This window comes from Eucalyptus grandis, chromosome 3, assembly GCF_016545825.1.
Source record: "Eucalyptus grandis isolate ANBG69807.140 chromosome 3, ASM1654582v1, whole genome shotgun sequence".
Lineage (NCBI taxonomy): Eukaryota > Viridiplantae > Streptophyta > Magnoliopsida > Myrtales > Myrtaceae > Eucalyptus > Eucalyptus grandis.
Genome location: NC_052614.1, coordinates 60,029,001 through 60,035,547, shown reverse-complemented (window position 1 = coordinate 60,035,547; position 6,547 = coordinate 60,029,001). Strand labels below are relative to the sequence as shown.

Genomic DNA, 6,547 nt, shown 5'->3' with positions numbered 1-6,547 from the left:
TCAATAAGTGGATAGAGTACTAAAAATTTTCAAAAAAAAAAAATGACAAAGGAATGTCTTAGGGAGATTAAGACTTATCGAACACATAGATGCAAAATTGCGTAGAGATCAAGTCCAACTTTGTAGGTAGAATTACAAGGACTTTCTTCTGAGTTTCTATGATGATTTTGTGCTTCATTTTAGTCAAATGATATATGCATGGAAAGCACAATAGAGAAATAATTGAATAACAGTCCGTTTTGGATCACAAAAAATCAAATAATAAATAATTATGAATTGTTCTGGGATTCATTCCTTTAAGAATTTATAACTTACAACAAGCTGTTGTTTTTACAATAGCCCAAAGACTACTATGCTAGTAAAGCTTAAAAATCCGAGAATGAGACTTTTAGTTCTTCTATGTGCTTTATTTTATTTTATTTTTTGTTCGGATACATGCTTTATTGAACCCTATGCTTTTTTTTTTTTTTAGTCATTTGAGTCAAAAGTCAATGGTAGTATTTATGATTTGTCTAGAGTTATTGGTCATCTCTTGGGAAAAAAAATGTCTTAAAATTTGCCTATGCTTAGAAGGTGGTTTGAAGTTATGAACATAGACAAACCCCTCTAAGGCTCCATTAATAGTGAGTGAAAGTTTTCTGAATTTCTGGAATCAAACACTTGGATTAGAGTTTCGCTAACTCTATATCTCTTTGGTGGACTCCACTGAATGATGAATTACATACCTCGTATCTTGAGGCAGATTCCTTGGGAAGTGGGCTTCTTCTCTTTATATGCCTTATATTCTCAAGAGGATTCCTCAGATGGTGGGCATTTATCCAATCATATGCCCAGTATCTTGAGGGGATTCTTTAGGTGGTAAGCGTTTTTCTCATCGTGCTTGTGTTATTTTCTAAATCTCTGACCCTCTGGTATGAGTTGGTATTAAAGCCTAGGTTATGGCTGGTTGTCTTCATTGTGGACCTAGTGGCGACCATTGTGATGTCAAACTAGAAAATTTCAGTAGACAGACACATAACTGCAAGAACAATTGGAGAAATTTCAGTGTTCCGACGTGATGATCCCCGTTATGACCCTGAAGTAGAAGACAATGAAGATGATATTACCCTTTTCCGTGGTGTTTGTTAAACGCAACTAGTGAAGAGGCTCTGTTGTTCCATTATTGAAGGAATGTGATTCTTTCAATTTTGATGTCAAATTCGACATTTTGAAAGACTTCATCTATTGGCTTGAGACATGTTGAAAGAAAAAAGGTGCATTGTTTCTCCACTTGGGATGCTTTGTTCAACTATGGTACTTGATTCATATGCATACTTGAAATATTAACCAATTTATCATAAATATATTGTACGAATATCAATTTAATTCTAAATTTTTCAATTTTATCAATTTAGTCATAAATTTTTGCATGAAACTCCAATGTCTCGATTTTGGTCAATTCTTCCAAAAATTGCTATCTAGTTGTTGCTGGCAGTCCTCTTTGGCATATTGCCACATTATATATTTTAGATGAAAATTGATTGTAAGAATTACATTAAAATTTCGCACAAAGGTTTAAGACGAAATTAAAAATATTGAAAAGTTTAAGATGATATCCGTACGATAGATTTGAGACTGATCGGACAATTTCTCATATTCATATTTCTCTTGTTTCCCTTCTCTAGTAGGATTATATGTATTTTGCATTCTTCTCAAATCTGCAAATCTGTTCCTCTTATTTCTTGGATTGATTGATGTGATTGATTGGGAAGTTGTCATGGCCTTGGCCATCCTGTTTCATACATTAGAACTAACCCTATCAATCTCTTTATTTATCCCTTATCATCTTCACATTAATCGTTGGCGCACATATTCGTTTTGTTTTTATAAATTTCATTTTCAAGCATCCAGTAAATGGTAATCAAGTGCATTGATTACTTAATTGATTGTTCAAAAGTAAATTAAATAACATGCTATACGAAAGGATTGACAAAGGATTGACACAGTTAGAAAGTAGGTAATTTCCAAGGTAATTTCCAACCCTTAGAAACTAAAATTTAATGTTTCAGATCCAAACAATTATATATAAATTGCTTTAAGCTAGAATCAGTTATACATGCCAAAAGTTTGGATATGACCAGCTAGTGAGGTTACAAGGGTGTTCCATGGGCCTAGAGTGGTGGCAACGATGATGCCCCATGCGAGGGCCACTCACGCCTCCTCCAGTAATGGCGAGCTATGTCGCTGCCAGCATTGAGCAAGGGTGGCCAATCCTTATTGGCGGTCCGGCAAGGGTCGTTGCACTCGAAGCTACCTCGTGACGATCCCTAAACCTTGCTAGTGACAAAGGGGCGACCCCTTCCTGTTCCTCTTCGATCATCACTCTCTCTATTATTTGGACTTTTTTGAGACTCTGGTCATTCATACTTTTAGTTTTTATGATGTGGCACCTATTTGCACCATATCAATGCCACTTGTTCAAAATATAAAGAAAATTAATTAAAAAGAATAAATTTTCCGGCCATTAAAAATTGATGGAACTAACAAAGGGCCAACGTGAAAGACAGAGACAAACGCTAGGACTTACTTAAGTATGAATTCAAAGTTTTAGGACTTAAGTGCAAGATTGACGTAAATTTTAGGACTCTTGTTGTACTTAATTGTCCCAAGTTTAATTTTTCATGACAGAGACTAAAGAGTTGAAATGAAATAAAGGTAAATATATAGTAAAATCTTCAAGATATCAATTTTTTTTTTTGGGGTATAAAACGTTTGCATGATTAAAATTTTAGTTAATAGCTAAATTAACTAATGAGAAGTGTTCTTAATTTAATAGCTATTCAAATGAAAAAAGTGGCCATAAATGAACTTAGCTAACCTTATGATAAAAAAAAAAAAATAGAAGATACGATTCATAGTACTTTTATTAAATCATTATCCATCCACATACATTTAATTATATGTGAACTACACTATAATCTTAGATACAAAATATGATACAACGGAACGAACAAAGCTATTGTGAAAGTATCAATAAAACTGATTTAAATGTTTTTTGGGCTCCACGTTAATGTATATTGGTTATACATGCAATGATTTGCATAATAATCCCTAATTGCATTGTAATAGACACCTATGTAAAGAGTCGGTTGAATTTAAGTGGTGGACCATAGCTAAATTAGTAAAATTGAAATGCAATTTAATTATGATTAGTCTCCATCAGTTTTCAATGCCCCAATTTCTCTAATTAGTCTCCCTTAATTTCTATAAATTGTTTTAAGGATGTAGTGTTGCTTCTCGACGTACCTTAAGAATTTATGTTTAGCATGTGGCATTTAAAAGTTCTATGTACCAACAAAGTGTGGCTTAGATAACAAATGGTTTCCTTCTTGTCATTGTGGTCTTGGATTCAAGTCATATTGGAAGCATTTATGGCGCAATCTGCCCTTAAAATCACCCAAGAAAGTAGACCTCCTGGTGAGCAAACACTTGACCGGATATCACCCAACCGCTATTGAAAAAAAAGAAGGTTCTATGTATATTCTCAAGACTATCTAAATAAAGTTCTAGCTATTATATTTTAAGAAACTTGTCAAGGAGATTATCATTAAGCACGGTTACTAAATATATGAAATGAAAAAATACCTTGAACCATTGGAGTTCTCTTTGCATTTGAAAAGCTGCTCCAGCGATATTAGTTAGCGCATTGAAATTAGGGTAGTACTGTTCTCCTGCGTACTCTGCTACTGCGATCATCATTTCCTCCGATTCTTTCCGTGTAGGCGCTCGAACTAATGACAACTCATTAGTTGAGTTTACCTTCAAAAAGAGGCTGAGAGTCCTTTCTTGGCGACACTTCACAGCAAGTGTTATCAACTTCTTACTACGACGTGAAATCCGATTAAGATCCGGAAAAGACTGAATACATAGCTTCACGAGTTCACTGATTCCGTTTTCTGCAGCTCGATCCAACAAGTCCGCTTGAAGAAACTTGTTGATTTCGGTAGTTTCCATAGTAGATATAGCGATGCAAACTTGTTTTGCCAACTCGACCGCTGTCGCGTGTCTCATCTTCATCTCGTGAACTCTCTTGATTGTGGGAACTACAAAATGTCAAAAATAAAGGAAAAAGGAAAGTGTAAAACCAAGGGGCGGCAATTGGATTAAGAAAAATATTTCTTCAGCTCTGGGTCCCAATTTTTTTTTTTTTAAGACACCAAATTGCATCTAACAAACATATTACTTATTGTCATAATTTCACTCATTTAGAGTTTGGGTTGGCGGGTGACTGGGAGAATGATCTCATTTTTATTTTTATTTTTATAATGTGTGTGTGTGTGTGTGTTAAGGAAAGCTATTTTGATTTTTTTTTTCTCTCCTTTGCGATTCAGTCCTCAAATGCAAACAGTGAGTTTTAGCAATTGCTGATGCAAAGCACAAAAAGGGTATAAAATCATTCCTGGCATTTTCCAAGAAAAGGTTTATATCATGTCTGGATGAAAACAAAAATGGATACGGAGAAAGTAGAAGTGATTAGAGGGTAGTGATTTTCCCTGAAGTTCAAACAAGGCTTTACAATGTTTATCGTTATTAAGAGAATATAATTATAAGACTTAAGCCGATAGAACGGCTCTGAAAACAACCACGCTAATAACATATGTCTAGCTAGAGTAAATCACAGTATTCTTTGCATATATAAGATTATTTTGGATATTACTTTTCAAATATGCATAGCAACTAGTAATAAAAAATAAAAAAATCAATTAATCGTGCAATCCATTGTTTTGTTATTTGTGCTCAGTACAAGAGCAAAACCTTTTTTTGCCTGAAATGCTGGATTATAAGAAAAGGAGAAAACACCTTTACTATCTAACCAACAGCTCGTTGGCATAGGATATATAACTTGGGATGGAATTCTGGGATGCACGATTTTGTTGGGACCCACAAAATTCGCTCCCACTGAAATATTCTTTTATTCCAAGCCCTCCCAAACAAATTATTTTGATTTTTCCTACCTGCTTTCTTTTCCTATTCTTCACGCCTTTTTATAGTTGCCAAATGAAAATGTAAATTTACCATGTTAAATGTGGTTAAACTATAAACCCATGCCTTCTTCTGTTGCAACCTTATTTCATAGTCAATGACGCTAGGAGCTCGCCCTAGTTCCATGCCTGATTCTTGTACCCTCTCAATGTATTCTTTCGTGTTGTATTGAGAAGAAGTAGTAGTCAAAGAAAATAATATTTAGGCTTTAAGCACATACAAAAATACATATAGGGTCATTGTTCTTATTTTTCCAGGAAGATTTACATCTTGATAGAGATGATGAAGCGAACATGATTTCACCGATCAAGATTGAAGGAGAAGTCCTAGGTTTACTAACTCTTATTCCATATTATCTGCTTAGAGCATTTAGCCATAAGTGAGAAATTCTTAGGTTAACAGCACATCTCACCTCAATTTGTAGTTTCAAGTATTCTCTTTTCACTCTTTTTTTTTTTTTTTTAAAGCGCAACTCTTGCAATTATAATTTGGAGAATATCTCAAATCTTTCGAAATATAAAAATGTCAACCTAGAAAATAATTTATAACTATGTTTGAGTTTGAATTATTTTTTGAAGGACTATTATTAGGTGCATCATGTTGTAAAGAATATGTTACATTTTCAATATTGGATGGTTGACCATGAAAAAATTAATTACAAAACTAACTTCAAGCACACATAGCACTCATCCAATGGTGAACATCTAACGGTTCTTTCACACAAGCAGTGGGCCTAACACAAGTTCTATTCCAAATTATGGCAAATAATTGGGTGGGAGCTTTTTTCTACTTATAAAAGAAGTAAAAAACAAACAAGCCATAGACTTGTAGTTAGAGAGAGAGGGACAGAGATAACGACAATATCTTAATAAAATGAAAGCGTACCTAAAATTTTGGCGGCATTCCAAAGTGATCTTGTAAGACATTGAAGCGCTGCAATCATGTTACAGAGAGAACACATTCACCAGATAAAAATCATTGTAAGACCTCATGATTAGTTAGTTACATTGTTGGATTAATTAAGTTATACGATACTTGTGCACGTGGTTGAGTTATATATGGCTCCCAATGGATAGCTAATCCATAAAGTAGTTCAATTTCAGGCCATCGTTCAAGTAAAACTAGGTTAAGGAACCATAACATATCCTAAAAGGAAACTCAATTCCAGTTTCTTTTGCTAGTACGGAGAGAATCAATTTAAGAATATTGACTTAAAGTTCACGATCATGAAAAGTTCCTAAGATAATACCCAACAGCAAATATGCATACCCACCCAGATCCGAATTTTTATTTGCTGGTGTGTAGTTCAAGTCCACCGGAATACCTTCAATTTAGAGAAAAAAGAGCAGGTGATTAACCAGGTATGATCATCTTGAAGGGAATCAGTAACGAAGGGATGTGAGTGCAGAAAGTACGTGCATTTGTATATCAATGCTTCCAAAATTTAAGAATATTGACTTAAAGTTCACGATCATGAAAGTTCCCTAAGATAATACCCAACAGCAAATATGCATACCCACCCAGA

General features: G+C 34.2%; 1 long non-coding RNA gene across 1 annotated transcript; it reads right to left on the bottom strand.

The window, feature by feature from the left end:
- Nucleotides 1–4,017: 4,017 nt before the first annotated feature.
- On the bottom strand, nt 4,018–6,398 carry LOC120291374. Its single transcript, XR_005549381.1, has 3 exons — nt 6,296–6,398; nt 5,908–5,955; nt 4,018–4,082 (listed from the first exon to the last, which is right to left on the bottom strand). It is a non-coding gene; the product is annotated as an uncharacterized LOC120291374 (long non-coding RNA).
- Between the last annotated feature and the right edge of the window lie 149 nt (nt 6,399–6,547).